This window comes from Perca flavescens, chromosome 10 (assembly GCF_004354835.1).
Source record: "Perca flavescens isolate YP-PL-M2 chromosome 10, PFLA_1.0, whole genome shotgun sequence".
Classification (NCBI taxonomy): Eukaryota; Metazoa; Chordata; class Actinopteri; order Perciformes; family Percidae; genus Perca; species Perca flavescens.
The window spans coordinates 12953232-12965459 of NC_041340.1; the positions used below are offsets into that span (position 1 = coordinate 12953232).

A 12228-nucleotide genomic window follows, 5' to 3' on the forward strand; every position below is an offset into this window, starting at 1 on the left:
AAAATAATGACTTAGTATCTCAAAATAATTAATTTGTATCTCAAAATAATGAGAAACTTTCTCAAAATATGCTAGTCATTATCTTGATAATATAGAAATGTTCTCATTATAATGACTTATATACATTTTTTAAATCACATTGGCAGAAATGGGCTTCCTTAAGTAGGCTACACGAATTTTGACCATAGACAGTGAAAGAAAAATTTTGACCATATTTTGACGGAACCAAAACGAAACCATTCTTTTATTTCGCCCACAGGGGGCCGCGAAAAAACGTCAACAAATAGCACGTGTCGGCATCACGCTTGCCGTACTTGGCTCCGCCATTGTTAGACAGCTCTCGTTGCTAACCAGAGGCTTTCCTGGATACCTACTCAACAAGAACAACTGAAAGAAACTTCCAAGAGTCCTGTGGATTTTTGAGACGCCTTTCAGCGCCACAGAGAGCATGAAAGAGGACAGACGTTAACGTTACAGCCAGGTACCTCTATACTTCCTCCTTGCTTTCCTCTTTCACTTCTCAGGCGCTAACTTCCGACAACGGTAACGTCAGTTAGCGTTAGCTTCTCTCAAGTTTACAATGAGGCAGAATATGGTAAAAGTTGACGGCATATTGCAACCTACAAAACGCTTTGCTAAATTTAATCTGAAGCGTTATGTTACTATGAAGTTGGTCTAACTAGCTGCCTTTTGTCCAAATAACGTAACGTAAAGTTAAGTTAGCTGACTTATCTGACTGCTGAGTTTACATTCTTGTATTCGAGCAGTGTGACATTTACTAGCGTCGTTTTGAGCATCTGCAGTGGAAATATATAACCCTGTTAAGTTAAATACTCTCTTTCACCTTTATACATGAATCAGTCATACAGCTGATTTGATGGAAAATAAAAGATCCTGTAAGTCATTATAATGAGACACTCTCAAAACATAATGACTTAAGGACTGTTCGTTATTTATTTCAGGGGCCACTGGAGGAGTTTTGGGACCTTTAGTCAAAATAGATATGACCCTCCCCTCGCCAGTAACAATTTTTCTATGACCCTCTAAAACGATTTGGAAAAAAATGCATGACCCTCCCCCAACAATTTATCAATACCTTCTGCACTGGTTTGCGCTTGGCAAAAATATACAGATTACCATTGTTTTTACAGCAATGACCTACGTGATTAAACCTCTGCATTCTCATCTGATGCATCACACTCCTCTGTTATGGTGTGGTGGCCATTTCAGTAGATTTACTCACTAACGTTGTTGTGGAAGCATGGAAAATAAATGTACACTTCCTGCATTACTGCATTACTTCAAATACTATGTTACTCCATTCAGCAAAGCACTCTGGGTAACATTCAACACACAAACTGGTTGCTATGGACTCGTCACTAGGCTTCCTCCACTTCGCCGTTTAAACAAAGTGGAATAAACGTAAGTCCAAATCTACACAAAACCCGCAATCAATTAGTAAGCTGACATCAAATGTGGCATTTAGAAAACCTTTATTGCAACCTTGGCACGGTAAGATGTTCAGACTAGCAACATTCATTTTCGTTTTCTACGTCCTGCTGCTCCCATCATCAGCCAGGAAATATTTTTTTTTACTAAAGCAGTATATGAAATCATATGTATTACTTACCACCATTTAGTTGTTTTGTTTTATTTAGCTAAGATATTTATAAAATATCTGGTCATGCCAGACGTAATTATTCCACTCATTTTTTAAACAATGCAATTACCCGTTTCAGCAACCAGGGGGCAGCTCCCCTTGCCCACTGCAAACTCATGGGTCAGACCCATCTGGTAGCGAAGGAGGGCCGAGGCTGAGAGCTACATGGAAAAATATGCACCAAACAAGTCACTTTGAAATTTTGCTGTTTCTATGAATACAAAAGTTGCGTAAACCCCCCTTCTGGACTAAAAAATGTTGGATGACCCTCCCCTCAACAAAGAATAAAAAGCCATGACCCTCCCCTATTTTTCTCCGGTGGTCCATTCCATAAATACCGAACGGTCCCTTAGTACCTCAAAATAATGAAAAACTTTCTTGAAATAATGACTTAGTATCTTAAAATAATGAGAAGCTTTCTCAAAATAATGACGTAGTATCTTAGAATAATGAGAAACTTTCTCAAATAATGAGAAACTCTCAAAATAATGAATTCTCTTTGTACCATAGGGCACATTAATAAATTAGTTGATCAACCTAATTGAAAACAACTTTGATAGTCAATTAATCATTTAACTCAACTTTATTCATGTGGCACTTTAACACTGACGATCCAGTCAAATAATGTTTCAGCACAGTGGTCAAGTAGTAAATTGTTTGCAGAAAATAGTTTGGGGTCAAATTATTGTGCTGTTAGAAATTTGAGAATGCCAGGTTTGCTCTTTGCAATAGGAACGTTATATGAGCGCTGTGTAGTGATATGGAAATAATAGGAATCACCATTGTGGTACTTATCTAAATTTTCAGACGACCATTCTTTGATGAGAGCACGGAAGTGGTAAGCTCGCCTCTAAAAATATGGAGGATCATTACCGAAGACCCCTCTGCAAATACATTCATTTCCAGAAAGGATGAGGTGCATTTCTTTGGAGAGATTTGAAGGATTATGGAGTCTTTAATGGTAACCTAATGCCAGTGATATGGGTGTCATACAGGTATTAAGATCTAAGTCCAATAATGAGCAAAAGCATGTCTTCACAGGAATCATCCTAAATCTTGACTCCACATTTTCGATGAGAGGCACTGTTGATAGCAAAGAATAATCCTCCTATTTATTAAAAATGGAGGATGCCCCACTCTGAGTCGCTGTTGTCAGAAATACAACCAGAATCTAGGCAGAAAAAAAATTACGTTTGAGGTGCTTTAAGCAAACCAGCTTATTCAAGGAGAAGCAACTTCGTAGGTATTTCTATCTGCTGCGGAGCTGTGGGCCGATATACACAATGTTTATTTCAGTGTTTTGTAATTTTATGTATTCCCTGTGATGCTGTGAAGACTTACTAAGAGCAAGGAGGTGATTCATTAAATGACTTGACAGTAGATGACGTACATACCTAGCTAATTTCTTAATCAAAATAAAATATGCAACCACGCATGCAATCTTTAATCAGTGTTTAATTAAAAGACCATGCCTTTGCCCCAATGTGATAAAATGATTAGTTGATTAATTGATTTATCCTATTAACAGAAAATGAATTGGCAACAAGTTTGATTATCAATGTCAAAAAAGTCAATTTCCAAGTAAAAAATGTCCAAACATTTGTTGTAGGGTTGCAGCTAACAACTAGTTTCACTAAGGATTAATCTGCCAGTTATTTTAATAGTTAAATTAATCTTCAGTCTATGAAATGGTAAAAAATAGTCAAACAAATTAGTATTTCCAATTTCTTAGAGGCCACGGTGATGTCTGCAATTAGCTTGTTTTCTCCAACTAAAAGTCCAAAACCTTAAAATATTCAGTATGTTGTCATATATTACAGATAGAAAGACAGGCAAATGGTCACATTTGAGAGTCTGGAACCAGAAAATATCTGGTATTACGCTTGAAAAATGACTGAAACAATGAATTGATTATCAAACTAGTAGTTAGTGATTCATTTTCTCTCGATCAAATTATCAACTAATTATTGCCTCTCTAATTTTCTGCTTCCATCTTCTCAAGTGTGAGGATGTTTTCTTTTATTCTGTTTATTGTGTGAAGACTTAGGTTCAGTAGTTTACCTGCCTCCTTCTACTTGGCCCTGATTTATTTAAGCAGTGTTAAGGACTGCAGGACGAAGATGTAATAGGGGTGTCAATATTCGTCTTGTCAGCAGGTTGTGCTTCATTAATCTGTCTGATTGATCCAGCATCCATGTGGTTCCATGACCTTGCTTTGCACAAATAAGAACTGCACCCATGCCAGTGTTACCTGATCTACTGCTTTACTTTGTTGATGGATTTGTGTTTTACTTATTGGAGGCACAGGACAGAGACATATGGACACCACTGTGAGTGCTGAGGGGATTTTACATGTGTATTAGAGTAGGAGGCTTATTATTACTAGAGATGGCCCGATACCACTTTTTTGCTTCCCGATACCGATTCCGATACCTGAACTTGCGTATCGGCCGATACCGAGTACCGATCCGATACCAGAGTGTCATATATTTCATTATGTTTTAACAGCTGTATACTACTATCCCTGTATGGGTTAAACTCTTTGTGAAACATGAACAAACACAAACAATGAATGCCCCAGAACTTTCTTTTATTCTCCAGTTTGACAGTCAGTTATAACGGAAAAAGAACATAAACTACTTTAATGTAAAGTCTTTAGGGCTTTATTACGTGGTATCGGATCGGTGCATAAACTCCAGTACTTCCCGATACCGATACCAGCGTTTTAGGCAGTATCGGAGCCGATACCGATACTGGTATCGGTATTGGAACATCTCTAATTGTTACATGTTATGATGTCATTGTGCTTTGTTGCATTGTTTAAGTCTGATCAGCTGGGAACAATGGTTGGCTAGCGTATACTTAATAGGAGACGCTAAACAAAACAAATTTTAAACAATCCGTCAAACCTACACATAGGCCTTTTAACCCGTACCATATTCCTTAACTTAATCATCTGTAACCAAATAAACAGAATACAGACCGCCTTCCTTGGAGCTAATAACCCCATCGGCTTCCTTTCATTGTCAGCCTTCTCAAATTCATATTTAATCATATAATGATTGCTAATTCTACTTCCATATTAACTTACACCGTGACCAGAATATAACTTGATTTTGTCTTGTTTAATTAATAGTAAACCAGCTTTTTTTAATTTAAATGAGGATTTTTTTTTTTTTATTGCAAACAGTATGTTAGATCATGAATGGGTCTCTGAATCTTCTTTGTTAGAGAGGCCCATCAACATCCATTTAAAAGAAAATTTATTTTTTACGATATACTTTTGTCACAAACTGCTCTAACAATCATCATTTTATTAAACGTGCACATCTCTGCACAGCATTTTAGATCTCCCAGTTCAGTTAAATGTGGATGTTAGGTAAGGTGACCCTGGCTGCTTGGATGGAACAGAACTAGGCTTCAATAAAAAATGCAATAGCATTACATTTGAAGTCAAAAGCCTGCCCTGTCTACAAATCTAGGTTCGTTTTTCACTTCAGAATTAACACATGAGCTGAACATATGAGCTGCTGATTTCAGAATCAGTGACAGCTCTGTATTTGAATCAGAAAACACATTATAAATAACCTGAGATGCTGAGTTAAGAATTAGGCTGGATTAGGTTGACATTGATCCATAAAATTGGATGCAATATGTGCGTGGGTGTGCATATTTAATGGTCACCATGTCATTCATACTGATGGACAATACATGTATGTTTATGTCCCTAAGCAGTGGAGTGGTGGTGGTGATGGCGCATGCCTTTAGTGTGGGAGATCCGTGTTCGATTCCCACTGCGATACATTAACCAATGTGTCCCTGAGCAAGACACTTAACCCCTAGTTGCTCCAGAGGCGTCCAACCTCTGATATATAGCAATTGTAAGTCACTTTGGATAAAAGCGTCAGCTAAATGACATGTAATGTAATGAGTTATTGATGGTATATGTAAAATAACCCTTCCTCTGCATGACCCATCTTTGTAAAGAAGAGAAATATGTTGTTTTCTTCTGCCATTTATAATTCAGTTTATTCAAATTCATTACCATAACAGCACACCCACTTAGTTTCCACCACCATATGGTCAATATTTTTATTACTTGAAATTGCTGTGAGTGGTGGGCAGTCTCTCTGCTTTCAGAGCCCACATATAAAGTGTGTCATGTCCTTGATAATCAGTGTGCAATGTTAGAGTATCTGAAAGCTTGTTTAGGAATGCTAATGAGGTGTGCAGGTTTACATGCAAATAGACTAGATCTATAGTGCAATTTAATTAAAAACATGCAATTCTGCTGTATTGCATAACATGTGTTTTTATAGCACGCATAAAATCATAGCGAGACATTTTGCTGGTGTGCCACAGCTGTAGAGTGCTGCTATTGTAAAGACTACAATTGAACTTCAATATTTTGTTCATGCTGAAGGGGAGGCTGTCAAAATCCTGTCCAAACCTTCCTGCTACAGCAGTCCTAGACAACGCTCTGCTCTTCACAGACACAAAATTGAAAAGACTGAAGGAAACCATTAATGGTCAGCTGTGATAGAGGTTGTGTGTACTTAATGTAGAGCTATTAAGCTGTCAAACTAAATTGGATTGTTTTCTAGAGCTGAGTCGACTAATTCATTAGTTAATTGACAAACTTTTAAGTGGCTTATTCTTTTGAAGCAAAAATGGCAATTCTCTATTTCCAACATCCCACATGTGAGGATTTGCTGCATTTCTTTGTTTATGTGATAAACTGTATACCATAGAAAACAATAGATGTGACCTGCAATTCTGACTTGCCATAAAGTTTCTGCCCATTGGTGGCAATTGTAAACAGTACCCAGATAAGATGGCAGACGGTTATCCCATTAGTTATGACGTCATGTCACGTCTATTGTTTTATATCTATGCTGAATACAATGCAAATAAGCATTAGTTGCAGCCATAGTTGTGGGCAAAAAAATAACTAAGTCACGATATCCTATAGGCTACAGTAAAAGCAGAGTTGCTCCCAAAAAGGACAGAGGCATTGTTACAGTTTTAAATCTTTTGGTTTTACTTGAAAACAATATTCATATCAGGTAACAACAGCTAATAAATACCATGTGTGCAAACCAATTACTCAGTTGCATTAATTCTGCTGATGTCATGTCACATGCCTAAACTGTTTGCAGGATAAAACATCAACATGTCAGCACCCACTGCTCTCAACGCTCACAACTCTTGTTCCTTAGAAGCATTTAGGGCCCCTGTTTAAAGAAGTTTCCATATGTTGATGAAAAATGCTTCATTAAGAAGTAGGATGTCCCAGTATTTACTGACATAAACATGCTCTTCCTCTACATCCAGTAGGGGTTTGACTTTTGCCCAAAAATCATATTCGATCATAGTTCGTTTGTTTATTAATATTAATATTGAAATATATTCAAATATTTATTAATACTATTTTGACCATTAAATGCCTTCAGTAAGACCTACAGTACAGGCCAAAGGTTTGGACACACTTTCTCATTCAATGCGTTTCCTTTTTATTTTCATGACTATTTACATTGTAGATTCTCACTGAAGGCATCAAAACAATGAATCAACACATATGGAATTATGTACTTAACAAAAAAGTGTGAAATAACTGAAAACATGTCTTATATTTTAGATTCTTCAAAGTAGCCACCCTTTGCTTTTTTATTAATAAGAGAAAAACTTCCACTAATTAACCCTGACAAAGCACACCTGTGAAGTAAAACCATTTCAGGTGACTACCTCATGAAGCTCATTGAGAGAACACCAAGGGTTTGCAGAGTTATCAAAAAAGCAAAGGGTGGCTACTTTGAAGAATCTAATATATAAGACATGTTTTCAGCTATTTCACACTTTTTTGTACATAATTCCATGTGTTCATTCATATTTTTGATGCCTTCAGTGAGAATCTACAATGTAAATAGTCATGAAAATAAAGAAACACATTGAATGAGAAGGTGTGTCCAAACTTTTGGCCTGTACTGTATATTGGTATCAAACTTTTAAGTTTTTAAAAAAATTTTTTTTATTAAAAGTCAAACCCTGGATTAAACACAAACACTATGCTTTCGACAGGAAGTTCGGAGCTTTCACCGTAGCCTACATACCGGTAAGTGGTCTGATGTTTATACGTGTGTGTGTGTGTGTGTGTGTGTGTGTGTGTGTGTGTGTGTGTGTGTGTGTGTGTGTGTGTGTGTGTGTGTGTGTGTGTGTGTGTGTGTGTGTGTGTGTGTGTGTGTGAGTGAGCGAGCGAGCGAGTGGGCAGTGTTGCCAACTTAGTGACTTTTCAGACCCCCTTAGCGACTTTTTTTCACAAAAGCGACTAGAGACAAATCTGGTGACTTTCTGTAGAAAAGACAACGACTTTCTGTAAGGAAAAAGGAAAAAAAAAAGTCGCCAGTATTGTCCAGCGAGCACGCAATGTATTTCTCTCCTATGGCCCCCAAAACAGTCACCTCTCTCTTCTGTTCTGTGACTGAGGAGCAGCCCCGCCCTCCCCTCTGTGCTCTCTCCTCATGTGCAGCAGCACTGAGCAGGCAGGTAGAAATGGGAGAAGGAACAGGGTGCGGGGGCTGGTGTAGGTAGGAGAGACAGCGGCACGCGACGGGAGAAAGATACCGCTGAGCTGGCCTGGCCCTCGGCAAGCCAGCCTTCTTTGAGAATTAGGGGGCAATGCAACGCTACCAAGCCACAGCCGAGAGACGTGCATCGCCGCGACGTGAGGTTACATTTTGAAATGCGTGAAAAAGCCTCGGAATCTGAACTGAAAACAACGTTTACAAGCAAACACATTTACAAAAAATAATGCCCATAACAGGTTTGAATATTAAGGGCTGCCTAATATTCGTTTGAATATCACAATATTTTTAAATATTCAAATGATATTCGAATAACGAAGTTCGGAGTCAAAGCCCTAACATCCAGTGTAGGGCTGTGACATCAGCCTAATTAATGAAACTGAATAATCAGTTGGCACACCTGGTATTTATTCACTGTTGTTTCCTGCACTAATTATTATCCAATTTTAAAGTTAAATCAAAAGCTTAAAATTTCTTTCAGTGACTTTCCTCATAGATGTCTTAAATATCAGCCGATCTCAACCTGATGTCCTTGCATGTTATTGAAGTACTGCATCAAGATGATTACTCCCACTAATCCCATCATTAACATGAATGTAAACACTTGTCAGTCTATTACAATCCACCACTGACCTTTTGCTTAGTAATATTAGTGTGGTGTTTCTTTCTTCAATTTCAATTTGTTTCTTTATTTTAAAATTGAGACTGTGTCCTTACTGTTTGTTGTGTCTTGTGTAAAAATGCCCCAGCACTATTTTGATTTCATCTGCTAAATCTGTCTGACTAGTCTTTCCTGCCTGAGGCTATCTTGCTAAACTTAGCTTAGTGGATGGCACCATGTTGAGAACATTTCCCATGTTCTGAACCAAATTGTTTTTGTCCCACTTCGGGTGAGGAAAGGTGACATTTCTCATTATGAGATGTTTTATTGACCCTCAAGGGAATTTGGGAGTCGGATAAAAAAGAGGCAGGCGGTGGGAGGGTGCCATCTGAGCGAATCAATAAGCTTGTGTGTATTTTGGGTCTGTGCTCACAGTACCTAACCACCAAAACAACAAAGTGAGCAATTAGAATAGTATAAAGAGTTAAAAGCGCAATTTAAAATCTATAAATTAGTGCATGGGAAGTATTTTTTTCTTGCAAAACTATATGAGTAGTTGGTGTCAAACACAAAATTATAAACCGAACTGAGATATTGACAAAAGCTCCAATATCATGCTTACAACAGCCACCATCATGAAAACCTGACAATAAGTAAGAGTATGTCTCATTCGCCTTTAACCAGTATGGGGGCTTTAAATTGTGTTAACTGTATTTTTTTATTTAATTAAGTATTGTATTCAATTGGGACCTTTTACTCTTTAGTATCACATAATGCTGAGTTCAACTGGATATACAGTATTTGCTTACTTACTTACTTAGCAAAGTAAGCCTTGATTTGATGTTTGATTGCTGAAAATTGCATTAAGAAAACATACATGCGGTACAGCTTTCCTTTAACAGATGAAAATAATATTAAATACAGTGTCCTAGGTCTAAGTGTTTTGTATAATATCAATAGAAAGAGGGTCGTTAGTTGCATCTTAACTGTTATGGCAGAAATGTTTGGAAAGTTCAGATGCAGGTTTCAGCCTACAGAATAGGTTTAAAGGCATTGTACACCTGCCAAGTGTCGCTAATATGCTAACTGTTCTTTTTAACCCAATTTCAATTGTCAGGATTGGGTTAACTCAGGTTAACTTTTCAAGATAAACATTTTCTCACTGTCAGTTCTCATTCCTAAAATAACAAAATATACTGGTAAAGGACTGATACAAATTAGAATATTAATTCCCTTTGTATGGCAATCAAAGGTCAGAAAGGGAGATTATTATTATTATTTTTTTTTAATAAAATGCTTTTCCGCTAACATCACATCAAGCGTCAGGATTTTTTCTTATTTACAACTGCATGTGCACTGCAGGGTTAGAAATGAGTGCAAAGTTAATGTGCAGATGAAGACATTAGTAACTTAATAATAGTTCCCTCCCTCATAGAGGTCTTTGGTTACCTTCTGTTTCACTTCACTCAAATGGCATTTAAAAATAAATCTATTTCACAAGTTTAAACATCACCTACTTTTCTGGTATAAAAATAAACTAGCTTAAATGACAGTATGAGAGCAGTTTCCCAGGAGGCTTAAAAAACATAGAGCTCTTATACTCCACGTACCACATCGGATATGCTGTAGATCTATGTAAAGTAGAAGATGAATGGAAATCTCACAATGACAGTATACACATATGATACACATTGGCATTGGAAGTGCATTGGTTATACACATACTTTCAGGGCATAGAGGTTCCATTTAGTCCTAAACACTCACCTGCTATACAAAGCCTATTTTGTCCTTAGGCAGACTGAATTGCTGTTGAAATTGGTCCAACCACCTCAGTGCAATATCCTTTATCACTCCCTGTGGTCAGTCATTTAGGCTATGTAGCTTTCAGCTTTAGGGTAAATCTCCACATCAGATCTCAATGGACGTTGATCTTTTGTGAAGTCTCCGAAAGGTGTGAAGTAAATTAATTTTATACCCCAGTAAGATGCAGTGACATTGACAAGAATAGGTGTGGATGTGCTTTCATTTTAATCCAGTGCAGGAAAAATGCAGTGTTAATCACACCCAAACATTAATGACTTTTGAAATTCATGAGCTGAACAACACTTGCAGGCAGTATTTTACACTTTATTTTTCACTGATTACCTGATCATCTGAGGATGACCCTGGCGCTTTTGGACAGGGCAGTTACTTAAAAAAAAAAAGCCATATTTTTCATAAAGATGAAAGCCACACTTTTAATCAGGCGGTGCTGATTATGGGTTATAATTTTGGTGATTGAACCAAATCTTCAATTGTCGTGATGAGCCGTGAGGACTTTGATTATAGCAAAAAGTGGTCCGAACATCATTGCATACTTTACCATTGGATATCATGTCCTGTATGAATGACATCTACATATTTCAAGCTAATGGGAACTGGAATCAGATACGGTGGATTTCTAAGCCCTTGTGTCCCAGGTTTCGTAGGATTTGATTCGTTGCCATCTGTCTTTTCTGGTTTTATCTGAATGCGCTTTTATTTGTAGGATTGCAGAAGGAGTAACATACAAAGAAAACCTATTTATCTACCCGTTTTACATCCAGAAACAAAATCTGTAGCAGGCTTGCAGGTAGACATGTGCCACACACTGAATTCGTTTATGTGATTTCTCTCAAACACCAACACTTTGACTGACTGTACAACTGAAACACAATCTTACCCTGGTAGATTTTGTAAAGATAGTCTTGGCCCTTTCACTGTGACTTTTTGATGAAAGATAGCGGCTGATTAGCTGCCAAGACATTTAAAATGACTCCAGCTCCAAAGCCAGGATACAATTTTGACAGAGCTCCATGTCAGAAGCAGCCAGACATCTGGATTAATGTGTGAAAAGATTTGAATGGTTTTCCTCCCTCAGAGCACAGGAGCGCTGGAATCAGCGATGGATAGATTTTTAGAAATGTTTATCCTTTTGTTTCCTTAGGTGACTCAGTGAAAGATGTATTTGTCCAATGAGTATGTGTATTTGCCCAATAAATGAACATTAAAATATGTAGATTTTCATAAATAATTTATATTTATTAAACAGGATAATAATGAAACCTCATAATACACAGGTTGGAGTAAATGTTATTCATCAAAGTAAGAACTGTTTCCTTTTGTAAGTGAATTATACAAGTAAATGGTTTCAGTAGAAGCATGTGGGGGGTGGGGCACGTACATATAAAATCCCTTTTGGCATATTCTCACATTTTTATCTTCCCCTTCTATACTCTATCCATCAGACTTTTTTCTCTGTCATACAGTACAGTAGCAGTCTTTTGCTTATGTACTGGTTTGCTGCTGTAAATGTTTGAATTATATTTGGGAAATGCATTCCCCAGCATTTTAAAGATGCTGTAAAT

At 37.3% G+C, this 12228-nt stretch overlaps 1 protein-coding gene across 5 annotated transcripts in view; it reads left to right on the top strand.

Moving 5' to 3' along the window:
• Positions 1 to 231: 231 nt before the first annotated feature.
• Positions 232 to 12228, top strand: part of enox2 (ecto-NOX disulfide-thiol exchanger 2) — a 189522-nt gene continuing 177525 nt past the window's right edge. For 3 of the 5 annotated variants that reach the window (XM_028589137.1, XM_028589141.1, XM_028589139.1), the window contains exon 1: positions 235 to 481. The gene's annotated coding sequence lies outside the window, so the exon portion shown is untranslated. Of the gene's footprint in view, positions 482 to 2467; positions 2622 to 12228 lie in introns of all 5 variants that reach the window. The other 2 variants (XM_028589138.1, XM_028589142.1) reach the window with 2 other exon arrangements.